A 14,190-nucleotide genomic window follows, 5' to 3' on the forward strand; every position below is an offset into this window, starting at 1 on the left:
TGAAGCGTGAGGTTTTGACAAAAATAGGTTGAAAGGGCTCATTGGTTATGGGATTTGTTCTCACAGAAAGGTTTGCTTTGGGAGGTGAGTAAATTTTCCAGAGGGGATAGGTTCCAGCACTGCCCAGTAGCACTATCTGTAAAGATGGAAATGTACAGCAGGGTCCCCAACCAGCCACGTGTAGCCCTTGAGCCCTTGAAAGGTGACCAGTGCAGTGGAGGAACTGAATTTCAGGTTGTATTAAATTTTAGCTCACTGTAGTGTAAAGAGCCGTGTGTGGCTAGTGGCTGTCATTATTGGACAGCATAGGAACAGTAAAAGGCAATAGGAAGTTTAAGTGGTGGGAGGCAGAGATGGAGGCTGACATGTGTGGACTTAAACTCGGGTATAGAAAGAAGTCCTTGTCTGCCCTCTGCAAGGACACTCGGATAACAATATGAGGAAGATAAGCGACAAGTGGAGGCGTGGGATTTCAGACACGAGATAGATCGGGACAGACACAAAACTCTAAATTCAGGGAGGAAGAAGAAAGGGACAAGGTGATGTGTCCGGGGTAGGGGACATGGCAGGGTTTGGTCCATGACTGATGGTGGATGACAGTACAGTGGAGGTTGGAGGTTGGCAGCTGCCTCAAGGTTTCCACCCTGGTGATAGGAAAACGGCTTCTTTTTGCAATGTCTCATTTGTGTTGGCATAGGAACATCTAGCTTCAGATGCCTTATAGACAGAGTGTGTATCCTGAGGATGTATCAGAGAGCAGGTGTAGGTGGATAAACAGACTTAGCATTTGAATAGTGATAACATGTAATCCATGCACCCAGATAATATTCAGAGTTATGTGTTTTTAAAAATAGTAGGAAAGTCAGTGTGAGTGGAGTCGGGAGAACAAGGCAAAGTCTGGTTAGAAATAAAGTTGGAGAGGTAGACTTGTAGGTTACGGGGCTACTAGGGGTCATCTAGTCCTTATATAACTTTGGCCGGTATTCTAAGTATGATGGGAGGCATTCGGAAAGTTCGAGAAGGAGCATGAGTTTTCTTGTGCTTTGTAAATGACTCCTCTGAATGGGGTCCAGAGAACAGACTTCAGTAACAGAGTAGGTGTGGAAGCTGGGAGCTCAGTTAGGTAACTACAGTACGCCAGGTGAGAGAGACTGATGGCTTAAACTGACGTAGCCATGATGGAGACAAGTGGTTGGATTGCAGAGAGATATTTTCAAAGCAGAGTCAACAGAAGTTGTTGTTGGATGAGACATATGGTGGTGGTGGTCGAGGGAGTCAGGAGTGATTCTCAGATTTCGCCCTAAGCAGTTGAGCAGTGTCCTTTGTTGCTATGGGGAACTCTGAAGAAGTGCCAGGTTTACAACTCCAAATCAAGAATTCTGTTTTGGACATAGTAAGCTAGAGATGTCTACTAGACATCCTAGTGAGGCTGTCAAGGAAGCAGTTGAACATGTGATCTTGGATTGTCTCATGAGTTGATGAGTTATGATTTGCTAAGGTCTTTGGGGGAAGGAAGGAACCAGAAGAGAAGGAGAAGCTGAGTGGCCAGAGTATTCAAGAGTGGGACAGAGATTTTAGGAAGTGTGAAGTTACAAGATCCCGTTTTGGAATGGAGGTGCTGACCCAGGGGGTGGGGGATGGGAGAACTTGCCTTTCTGGTTATGGTGTTGTTGAAACAGACCAGGTGTTTTTTCAAGAGGCTGGTGTAGTGTGGTGGCAATCACTGGGAGAAAGCCCACGCTGGGAGGCTTTGGTATGTTCTCAGAGAAGGGAGAAGGCAGGGAAAGCAAAAGTCGACGATGGATTTAGGAGGGTTCCAACAGAGCACCTGGGTAGAAGTCAAGCTACAGCCTGACTTTGTCATGGTATAAGCCAGTTGTTGCCTGCTCCTTGTGCATGAAGGCATTTTTAGGCTATTTAATCAAATTTTTATGCCTCGGGGTTGAATAACAGAGTGGGAAGTGTTGACTTAAATTGTTTTTTCAAGCAAGCATAAATGTCAGAATTTAGGAGAATTGTGCGCTGAAAAAAGAGGAGTTTATTTTAGAAGAAGGAACTTTTTGCTAGTTTTTCTCATTTGCCTATGAGTATTTGTCACACGTAATCATCTTGCCTGCTTTTATAAATGTAGGATTTCCATTTACATGGAAATGTGTGCTTCATATTTTTTCCCATTAAAATGGCCAAGTGTTGAAATATTCGGTATTCTAGTTTATTCTTGTCTCTGGTCTACTTAGGCTTTTAACCATAAGAATGTTTGCTATTTAAAAAAGCAAGGTTTTCTATTATAGTTGTTGGCTTCTAATGGACCAATAAGGGCAGTGGAAGGGGTTACTGAGAACTCTTACTAAGGGAATGGTTACTCCAGAGAGAAAGGTCTTGTCACTCCAATTACCACTTACCTCCTCCACTGATTCTCACCTGACAGTCAACAGAAGAGGAGCAAATGCAGGTAAATTAAGTCAAACAGACTCCCCACTTTTACCAGATCAAAGGCTTGGAATAGAGGGTTTACATATTGTTTATAGATAAATCTTTACATTGCATATGATTCATCAGTCCATCCTGTTTCCAAACCTGTATAAGTAATTAATAGCTGCTTGAGGAGATAAAATGAGAATTTCTTCCCTGAGTCCTGTTTCGAGACAGGGATCCCCATGTCATTGGCTCGTGCTTTTTCCCTTCGTGTGTTTGTTGGCATGGTCCCATCGTCAGAGGTCCGGGGCCACTGATCAGCAGTGACTCAATCTTGTCCCCCTTTGTCTCATTATAGTAGCTCCCGCGACTGGATTATACTTATGTCTTGTGGGTTGGCAGTAGGGAAGAGGACTTCCTTCCGACATTCATGCTCAAGCAGCTGTTTCTCTTTCTCCAAAAACACCAGTTTCCCCAGCCCCCAGCTGGTTCCTCCCTGCAAGAAGCCCAAATCTGCCAAAGTCATGGCCAGACCACGTTTGCCCTGTGACAGTGCAAAGAACACCAGTGCCGCCACCCGCCCCACCCCGCTCCATGAAGCTTTTCCAAACATAAGCTTCTGTCCTCTTTGTCAAGAGCTTATTTTGTCATCTTGTTTCTCTTCCCCTATAAATAATCCATTTTCCCTCTACCACACTCCTAGGACAGAGGCGTGCCCCGTATCCTACGCTTGCAGTGAGCATTCTTTCAGTGTTTTTTACTCGCTTGACCTTTTGGTTCTTTTCTTTTACCCCTCTTAGGATCTCCCAACCGAGGTCATGGAAGGTCAGAGTAAAAATGAGATTGACAGACTGCTTGTCTGCAGAGAACCGAGTGCCACGCTTTGTGGATACGCGCAGAAATCTTGCCTCGTCTGCAGTGACCCTCGCCACACATTTGCTTCACTATTTTTGTTTCATGGTCTGGAGGCCCTGGTGATAGGAAGGAACTATAAATAAGAACAACCCTGAGAGTGATAAGATGAGCTCAGATGATCCTTAACTTTTTGGCCTTTCTGCTGGCTTAGAATTCCTCAAGGCCTATTATAGTGACTTATTTCACTTGACTGAGAATACCAGTGGCTCGGAGCTCCTTAAGTCACTTACAGAAAGGACTCGTGGTGTGAGGGTGTCTGTCCACTTGCTGCTTGTTGAAATACCTTGTATTCTGATGCTTAAAGTAAAGAGAGGGTGAAGTGGGCAGTAACGGAGTGATACTTTACAGACACACTTCAGTGCCCTTAAGGAGTTCAATGTTAGGGGAGTCGTAACGTCAAATAACTAAGTTCTCTACTTCTTTTTTGTTGGGCAAGTTCACTTGTCACTTCACAGATCTTCTTCATGGGAAGTGAGCTTGTGCTGTCTAAGGGTGAACGAGTGCCTTGCCCTTTGTGGCCAGGGTGTTGGAATCGAAACATATTAAAGAGTTAATTCTTATAAAAAAGACTTTTTAGTCAATGGGCGCTACCCACAAAGAGATTTTGAGAAAACAGTCTCTTCAGAATGATGACGATGGTATGTTCTCAGGCAAATACCATATTCTGTGATTTCCATGAAATCAATATTGACGTGGCCTTCTGTCATAAGGAATGCTCTGTCCGTGTGCCTATGGGTGTATGTATATATTCTAAAGCGATAATATAGTCATCATAGAGTAATCTTGCTTAATCTCAATCAGGAGTCTGTGATCCCTGAAGGCAGCCTGAATGTGGAAGGACCATTGACTGTTTCTTGTAGACAGAGTCCCAGGCTTTTATGTGGACATCCAGGCAAAGGCAGGTGCCGCAGCAGCCCTTCTGTGCTCGCTAGTTGCCACCCAGTCACCACCCAGTGCACGATTCCTTATGGCTCATTCATCTCGCTTCTCTTTGTTCCCCTTCCCCTTGTGAGGGCTTGGAAGATGAATTACACCCCAGAGTTAGAGTTTATCCACAAGGTCACAGCCCAAGTTGTAGGAAGAAAACCAGAAATTGGCCCTTCCACCCTTTATCTTAATTCCTGGCCTGAGCAAAACCTCTTAGGATCTCTGTCCCCCTCTTAGGATGGTGGGGAATTCCTGGGTCACTCGGCCTGAGAGGACTGTGGCACTGACACCTCCCCTCTGCATGTTTCCTGTCCATAGAGCAGAAATCGTGAAAGAATGAAGTGGTCCAGTCCCTAACCTTTCCATTTCTTTGCTTTATAAATGAATAACAGTGATCTAAAAGTGAAAGAATGTAGCTAACCAGTGTCATTTGGGATCTTCTAAAGGAGTACGGAAACTCTGCATTCTTCAGACCAACTTGGGGCACGCCAGCACATTCCTCTCCGATGAGGTGGAGGAATACTGGTGGCGGGGCTGGGATTTGTAGGGCTGGGGCGGGGAGCTGCTGTGTAAAAATACATTTAATTATATTCCTTCTCTGCAGTAATATTGATACCATTTTTAGCCCATTACAAATACTGTGATTTTCATTTAAATCACGTCCATTATCTTATTGACCTAGTTTTTATTTTGTAATCAAAATGTTCTATTTCTGGAGAGCTCAGCCCAGAATCATTTTTTCCCCCTAAAGGTTATAGACCTTTTGTGGAGGTTGTTTTTTTTTTTTTTCCTTTTCTCTGTCAGATCTGTGGACAGATGGGCCGCCTCTGTTTTCGCTGTATTATGGAACATGGTACTATATTGTTCTCTAGAAGAGTGAGGCGTTTCTCTATTTAATTTGGCAGAATGCCGCGGGACCTCACATCTGGTGACGTTTTTGGTGTGTGGATGGTAGAAGAGCTAGGAAATTCTATTGCTATCCAAAATGAGACATAGGGGTCTGGTCCTTTCTTCCCCTTCTTTCTCTACTCTTCTTCACTTTTCCTGTTTTCAGCTTTCTCTATTCAAAGGATCACACTTATTGTAAGCCCTGCCTTTTCTCTGATTTTTTTCCCCTCCTCTTTTCCTTCTTTCTTTCTTTCTTTTTTAAAAAGATTTTATTTATTTATTTGACAGAGAGAGAGACAGAGAGAGTACAAGCAGGGGGAGCAGCATCCAGAAGTAGAAGCAGGAGCCCAATGTGGGGCTCGATTCCAGAATGCTGGGATCATGACGTGAGCTACCCAGGTGCACCCTGGACCCCGCCCTTCCTCATTTCTTCCTGCTCTTTTCCTTATTTTCTCTTTCCTGCTCTCAGCAATGTAGGGCCACTATGTTTGCTCTGGCTGGAAGTTCACTCTGGGGAGACCCCTCCCCGGAGATGCCCCTGGAAACGCACCATGTTTCCTTTCCATGTTATTTCTTGGTGTCCTTCTTGATTCATGAGGGTACTTCACTCTTTGCTCCAGACAGCGAATAGAACCAGAGAATGTGAGGTTCAAGAGTGACCAGACATCTTCTTTGGCAAGTGAGGAAGGAGAAGGGCAGAGAGTGATTTCTCCTAAGATTCAAGGGCAATTTAATGGTAGAGCCAAGTCAATGACCCCATCTTCTGTTTTGGGGTTCTCCACTTATCCCTTTTAGCCAGAAAGTCATATAGATGTGATGCCTAGTTCTTTTTAGCACTCATTTCTCTTAGTCACCATCAGCCCTCTTAAATATTTTTCTGTGTAAATGTGTTTTCAGGGAATGGAGTCTTTCATGTGCCATTTTCTTGTGAAAAGAAGACACAAAAGATGGAGTACAGTCACAGGAGTCCCTCCCTGGGTTGTTAGGGATTTTCTCAGGAATGGTATTTTGCTCCAGGCCATTTCTGTGGATGTATTCATTCCTAAGAGCCGGTAGATGACTACGACATATAATATTCGAGCTTGAACTCCTTCCTGCCTCACTGGAGTCTCTCTGTTAATCAGGAAACCACATTTAAAGCTGTGTCCTGAACTCTGCCCAGCATGTCAGCTTGGCCAGGAAGGATAGGGAATTCCTACTGGTAGCAGCCACTGGGGACCCAGGGAGTAACTAGAGGTCAGATAGGAGCTTAGCAAGGAAGACATTGGCAGTGCAGGTACTTTTCTGAACCTGGGATTTTCTCTTTGTTTCCTGAATTCCCCCTGTGGTTGAGGTCGGACAAAATCCAGGCTATCAGCTTCCTGGGCCAGTGACCCCACACTTTGGAATTTTATGATCTAACAATTTTTTTTTTTTTTAACCGAGAGGCTTAACATAAGATTGTTAGCTTTTATCTGGAGAAGTTAGGATGTTAAAAACAGTAAGAGCAAAATTGTCATATAATGTTACAATCCTTTCATAAAAGAAAAGATATTTTAACACCAGAAGTAGGAAGAATATAATCTCAGAATAAAAGACAGTCCTCAGGCACTTGTGTGGCTCAGTGGGTTAAGCATCTGCCTTTGGCTCGGGTCATGATCTCCAGGTCCAAGGATCAAGCCCCGTATCAGGCTCCCTGCTCAGCAGGGAGTCTGCTTCTCCTTCTGCCCCTCTCCCCCTGCCCATCTGTGCTCACACACTCTCTCTCTTTCTCAGATTAAAAAAAAAAAAATCTTTAAAAAAGAAAAAATAATAAAGGACAGTCCTCTATACCACACACATACAGCTTCTGGAAAAAACCCTATCGTATTGTATTGTGTTTCTCTTACTTAGCCATAGGCCAGCATGAAGTTTGTCCCAGAAGCTGTGTTGGTCTGTGATGCATTGGAACCACAGCCCTCACTCTGGGGCTGGGAAGCCCCAGCCTATCTCTCCAGGGAGAGGACCAAAGGATGCATGAAGGACAGCACTGACGCATCAGTGTCTGGCACATATATGGTGTGCGTTGAGTAAATGATGCTTGTTTTTATTCTCTCCTAGAAAAGTGAAGGGCGCTATTTCATGATGACTATTTCAGTTTGGTCTTCAAGGGACACTGTTCTGTGGAGCTTGTTTTCCTTGTAAAGTAGGGTCTGATCTTCAGCTACCCAGATCTTGAGGATGATTTCATCAGTAGTCTCATGGACAGTCAGGAAAGACTTGCCTTTCCCAAATTCTCAGGCGGCTAACCCATACATAAAAATATAGTTCATTGTCTGCAAACAGAAGATAGGCTTTTTCAGACCAATCAATCGATTGGTCTGCCCAAATCCCATGTCCTTCCCACAGTGGGGTTCAGCTGGGATGGATGCTGGTGAGGCAATCACTGTGTTCACTTTCCTTGGAAAACACAGAATCCAAGCAGTAGGAATGTACTGAATGTGTTCCAGCAAGCTTAAGGTAGAGCCCATTTTATTTCACTCGTACAGTTTTCCCCCTTTCCTTTGGATGTTCCTCTTCATTGAAAGACACTGAAGTATAATGGTTAAGAGGACTCTGAAGCCAGAGTGGCCGGGTGTGAATCTAGGCATTGCCTCCTACTGGGTGTGTGATATTAGGCAATTTATTTGACCTCCTTCTGCCTTTTCTTTTTAAGATTTATTTATTTATTTATTTATTTGAGAGAAAGAGAGAGCCTGCACGCATGTGAGCCCCCCAGGATGGGAGTAGGAGCAGAGGGAGAAAGAGAAAGAATCCTCGAGCAGATTTGCTATTGAGCACAGAGCTCAACGTGGGCTCCATCCTAGAACCCCAAGACCATGACCTGAGCCAAAATCAAGAGCTGGCCATCTAACAGTCCGAGTCACCCAAGCACCCCTGATCTCTTTGTGCTTTAATGTTGTCTTCTGTAAAATGGAGATAATTATAATACAATTCGCCATTTGTTTTGATAAGGAAAGGAGTTGAAACAGGTAAAGTGCTTAGAGTGGTGCATAATCTGAATGATCAACAATTATTTATTATTTATATTATTGAGGAAGTTAGTTTTGTGGTGGACATGGAAAATGGATAAAAATCAAATGGGCAGGGTTATAGATTCTAAAAAGTCAGATTCCCTTCCTATAGAGTTCACCTCTCCAAAAATCTATGGTTTCTGTTTTCACCCTTCATCGTTTCAGTAGATTTTCATATCCTGTCACTCTGTTGAGACTGTTCTTTACTGATCGCGTTTTTGGTTGGCTAGTCTCTGTTGACATGGAGAGGCTCTTTGAAGCTGTCAAGGCTTTTCTCCCCAAGGTGCTCCTTGGGAGAAGCTTCTGTTCTTGGTGAGGTGGATCCATCCCAGTGGGACTTCCCTAGGTCACCCCTTCCCAGCTTTTCCCCTTTGAGCTTGGACTTGCCTTAGTTGGTGGTATTAGGAGATGCCCCCTAACTCGTGGTAAGTCAAACATGAACCTGTCTGCTGAGACACTACAAGATGCTGAGATATTTGCACAGATATCCTCTAAAATAAGTAGCCAGGATTAGAGTAAAGCTGATTCTGGGACTAGCTTTTTATGCACTTTCTCCTATTTCAAGCCCACAAGGCAAGGTGACAGATAATGTGATTTTTTATTTTTTATTGTTTTGGCCATTTCTCCTTTCCCTGAAGAAACCTAACATCTGTTTTCCAGTGGAAGTCAATGCCAGATTGATGAGAATTTAGGGTGCCTTTTATAAGAATGTAAGCGTTCTATCTACTCTTACACGTGTGTCTAATACCTATAGTCTGGGCACTTTTCAATTTCCTCACCAAACTTACAGTGATGCTTATCGGCCATTAAAATACTTTATTATAAAATATTCTGGGTACCTTGGCCACTAAAACAAATTAGTCCGCCCACCACCTATCTGCAGTGTAATGAGAAACTGAAACTGATAATTAGCTAAAACTTGCCTTCGGTAAGTCACATGATCATGATGTTCTTGTAGGAAGATTTTCCTCTCTGCTCTGCTGCATTCCTAACCCTGTAGGTGCAACTCTCCTCCCCGACTCCTTTCTCGCTTTCCAAGGCAGCCAGAATGAACTGTGTGATTGGGGTCTTGCTTGCTCACTGCCGGCTGAGGGCTCAGAGAGATGCCAGGTTTTTGAAGGGGAAGAGGAAGGTCAACTGGAAGCACGATTTCTAGCTTTGTAGTCAAGGGTTTTTTTGCCTGGATTTTGACAGCAGCCTTGCTGTCAAAATCGTGCCAGGTTCTCTGCTAAGGCATAGGCACTGTCCATCCTCTGCGGTGGGATAGTCACATCAGATGGCCCCCTGCTTGTCCTTACGGGCCAGCTGCCCCGGGAAGACAGTCAGCCTTACAGAGTAAGTGACAATATTAAGAAACTCCATGTGAGGACGGTTGAAATTAGCCAGTGGAGAACCAGGCTTCTTTCCACCCATTTCTTGGAGGTGAGAATGTCCACTTCGGGTTCTACTTTGCAATTCTGTAGATCTGGCTAGTCTGAAGATTGCACGGTGAGGAGATCCCCCTTACCCCCCTCATCCCAGGACCCTGGGGCTCTGCAGAATGAAGATTCCTTTAACAACGCAGTTCAACTTTAGGTTCTGGGACCTTGAGGTCAAGAGTACTCTTTAACTGACTCACACGATGTAAATGTACGAGGAGCTTAAAGGGAAGATGTCATTATTTAGCTCTCCAGTGAATTATAAATGTTAACCTGGGGCCACAGATCTTCCAGACCTCCTCATGGAAACTCAGGGACCCCTTCACATGCTGGATCTGGGCCGTATTCTCCTACAAGGCCTCAGCGAGCCAGAGTTTCGGCCTCCTTCTTTGGGCAAATGACTGCCAAATTCCATCTCTCGATGGCCTCCATCCTGACACTCCTGAAAGCTTGTGTGACTTCCTGCTCTGGGTGGGTAGCCATCTGGCCCTATGACAGTGAAATCCCGACTGCCACCCCACACCACCACTTCCCCCAAGAGTCTCTCCCATCATCGCCTGGGGCCGGACTTCTCCCTGCCGTTTATGAGATTTCCACTGTGGTATCCACTTGGCCTCCAGGTGAAGTTCATTCCATCTTGCCAGCCTTCCCCCCAAGCCGCTCTACCCTCTTCCCATTGCAGTGTCCTTACTTTTAACTCTTGGTTTCCATTCTCACATCTTCTAAGATGACTTACATTAGAAGAGAAGTCAGACTGAGGAATTAGGCCCACCTCTGGCTGGCTATGGTTTACATGCTGTGCAGGAGGTAGAGAATGAGAGAATTGGGGCCAGGCTGGTGCTCAGAGGCACCCAGTGTCACTGGGTAAGTCACTGGGCTTCTCGAAGGCCCCATTTATGCACCTGTAAATTGTGGCTGCCTTGTTCACAGGCTGCTTGAGAGGGCCTAATGTCATAGAGGAGAATCAAGCCAGGAAATAGATGAAATGGGGCAGCCAAGTATCCTATCTAGCTCTGGCTCTTTGTATTATGAAGAGGAGATATTTGGGATTGCAGTTCCGCATTGCTGTGGCTGTTTTGGGGCCCTTAGATGATCAGGAACATGGAGAATGCTAACATTTGTTCAGCACGCTGGTGTCACCCAGCTGCCTCAGGCTGTGCCCAGCTGCTCGAGGTGTGAGAGGATCAGTATCTCCACAGACCTTTGACGATTTGAGATATGTCATGATCAGGAACTCAGTCTCACAGGGCCTGAGAGGCCTGCCATCTTCCTGGGTGGTATCCATTCTTTTCAGGGCTGTTAGCAAAACTTTTTGTGGGGGGGATTTTTTTTGGTGGTGGCATTTGGTTCTTTTATGGCCCTTCCTTTATCTGGACCATGAATAATCAACTGATGGATCCCTATCCCTGTTCTCATTCTCATTCCTGGGGATGCCCTACTTGGTGCTTTAGGGAAAGAAAGATGAATGGGAGATAGAGGTCATGAGGTAGAACATAGCACCCGAAAACAATCATGGAGCCCAACTGTCAGAGTTCTGGCTATCTCTGGGCTCTGAAGATGTCCTTTAGAAACTATCTACTGCTGCGTCACTTCCTGGGACTATGCTTAAGACAACCTCAGCTCCCTGTATAACAACACACTGGGACGGAGCTTAGGTGGCCTGCTGTCACCACTGGGGAGGGGGCAGGGTGTGTGCTTGGAGCTGGGAAGGAGAAGTAGAGAAATGAGCCAGGCCCACTCTAGAGCCTCTTGTCAGTCTCCCTCCCTTGGTCCCAGGGTCTTGGCCAGTCTAATTTTCTAGGCTACCATGTATCTAAACTCTTCTTTGGATGGTGCCACGCTGTTCTCAAATCACCTTCCTTCCTTTTATCCCTATAGGAATATGGGATGTAGGTATTCTTTTTATTTTCTTCCTAATTCAGACGGAACCAAGAGCCCTCTGAGAAACTAGATAACTTGTTCTGGAAAGTGATAGGCTGGGGACATAAGCCCAGGCAGCTGTCACACTGTCATCTACTGCTCTCTCGGGACATTTGCCCCGGCATAAGTTTTGCCACAGGTGTCTTCTGTTTGCAAAGAACAGGAGAAAGTTCCTTCTGTGGCCGAGCAGTGTTCCTAGAGAGTTTGTGAGAGCAGGAACCTGGGGGCCCATAAGTCCCCAGGACTGAAGCAGCACAGTCCAGGGGGACAGCAGCTCAACAACGGGAGGCACCACCTTGATCTGCCAGTGACGGAAAACATGCTAGTCATCGCGACTGTCAAGTGAGGTTTCCATAATGAGACCACACAAGGGTAGCATTTGGAAGTGCTTCATGGAGAGAGAAGTGGGATTCTCTTTTGATCTATATGCATTTTTATACCCAGAACATGGATATGCATTTACTTGCCTTGACTTCTGAGATTAATATAATATAGAATAAAAATTTTACATACCTATCTTCAGACACATAAAATAGAGGCTATAGATTGTTTTGTTGTCATTTTATTCGTGAAGAGTTCAAAGCCCTGCCCTTGGCATGTCTAGCATGTTCGAAGTCTGTAACTGGTTCGCCAGGTGGTTGGGACAGACCGCTGAGTAGCAAGTAAGAATGGACCACTGAGGTAGACCCTTGGGGAATCTAGCCCAGAGGTTCCTCTTCTGTGATTTGCTTCCATTCCAGTCAAGACCAGCATGTGGATCATCTGTCTTTTCGTTAACCTCAGTCCTTCATGAATCTGTTAGTGTGGGTCATGGATTCGTTCCTTAAGCATGCGAGCTAGCTGCATGGTCTTCCATGGCCACGGGTCACTCCCAAAGACTCCAACAGCGGCTACCATTTTGGCAACAAAAAGCCAGGAGCAAGGGGTTGGGTGCCTGAACAGGGGGTCAGATAGGAGCAGCTGTCAGGCTCAGCAGCCTTCAGGGGCTTTTGCTGGACCCACACATGGTAGTTGTTGCCCTGGGGTTTTGGAAGCATGCCGGTGACCAGTGTTTCCATCACTGGAGGTCTAGATGGAAAAACCAAGCATAGTAAAGTTAGGTGATCTGTTCAGCCCAGGAAGATCATGGCAAATTGAAGTAACATCTGTGGATGCTTTGCTCCATTGGTTAGAGTCTTGACTGGTGAACCTGGAGGGGTGGGCATCCATAGAAGCTGAGACTGAGGCTTTGCTCATTCTCATATTTCTCACAAAGGGGTGTATGATTATTGAATGTATTGACGGAGACCCCTGCTAGATGGGACGCTATTGACAGCCTAAGTCCTCACCAGGGAAGGTCCTCGAAGCCACTCTTCAGCTCCTTCCGCACAGGGTGTGGAACTGATGACAGCCTTGTGGGTCTCCACACCCCATGCCACCCCTGAGAAGTCCTGACACCAAAAGGGATGCCCTGGGAAGGGCTGCCAGAATTTCCTGTATCGCTGGGGCAGTAATCCAAAGGTCACAGACTCTGCAAAGGCACTGCTTTTGTTGCTCAGTGGAAGGCCCAGACCGCAGGGGTCCGAGTTAATTGATCACACTGGGAAGACTACTCCATTGAAGTCGGACGCAGCAGGATGAAGGAGAAGGGACTGAACTGATTAAGAATGGGCTTAACTGAAGAGCTAAACTGCCTCCAATCCGCGGAAGTAGGCAGGATGGAAATCATAAATCATAAATAAGCAAAATGCAGGTGCTAAATAAAGGCCCTTTCAATCTACCATCCCTCACAGCTTGCAAGTGTTGCAAGGTGGCAAAGCAGTGACATTGGTGTGGGTGACTGATCAGGGGTGGGCACCCTTGACACTGAGTCTGGATTCAGCTGCAGATACTTTTCATCTACAATAAGTTTATCCAAACCCTGGAGAGCAGCTGGGATGAGTAAAATGATGGACTTCGGTCCCAATGAATGAACCAAGGCGACTAGGTCGATGTCTCAATCCACCTGGAATTTTAGGGATTAAAGCTTTTAGTCAAATTATCTTAAGACAGAGTGTGAACCTCCACACCTCATGAGGCACCATCATATAAGTGCATACACACACACACACACACACACACACACACACACACGCCATAGACCTGCATAGGTACTCTTATAGACATACATACACACATATATGTAACTAAAAGGCAGAAGACGTATAATTAAAAAGTGGCATATAAGAATACATAACATACAGAAATATATATATATACATCTTAAAACATGTATAAAAATAATATGTAAAAATATGTACTTTATATAGAATATAAATATGTAATAACACTTTACATATAAATATAATATAAATATTTACAATATATATTTTTACATAATATGTACCATTATAGTTGAATATAAATATAAAATATGTATAGTTTTATATATATGTTTTAAAGTATGTATACTTAATACAACACATACTTATATATACTTACACAGTGTATATTCTGCCTTTTTAGTTTTTCTCTGTTTGGCCAGAAGCATGACTACTTTTTATTTCTGTTCTGTTTACAGCAGTGTTACTGCATCCTATAAGGAAGTTTATCCAATACTATGTAAGATAAAAATTAAGCAGACAGAAAACCCTTCAAAGCCATAGAAAGGCATCAGGTTAGAGAATGGCCTATAGTTTCTCCCTAGGGCCAACCTG

General features: G+C 44.8%; 1 protein-coding gene across 2 annotated transcripts in view; it reads left to right on the forward strand.

Annotated features, from left to right (window-relative positions):
- Nucleotides 1-14,190, forward strand: part of SAMD4A (sterile alpha motif domain containing 4A) — a 206,769-nt gene that overhangs the window by 69,765 nt on the left and 122,814 nt on the right. The window lies entirely within an intron of this gene.

Source organism: Mustela lutreola, chromosome 7 (assembly GCF_030435805.1).
Source record: "Mustela lutreola isolate mMusLut2 chromosome 7, mMusLut2.pri, whole genome shotgun sequence".
Taxonomy (NCBI): domain Eukaryota; kingdom Metazoa; phylum Chordata; class Mammalia; order Carnivora; family Mustelidae; genus Mustela; species Mustela lutreola.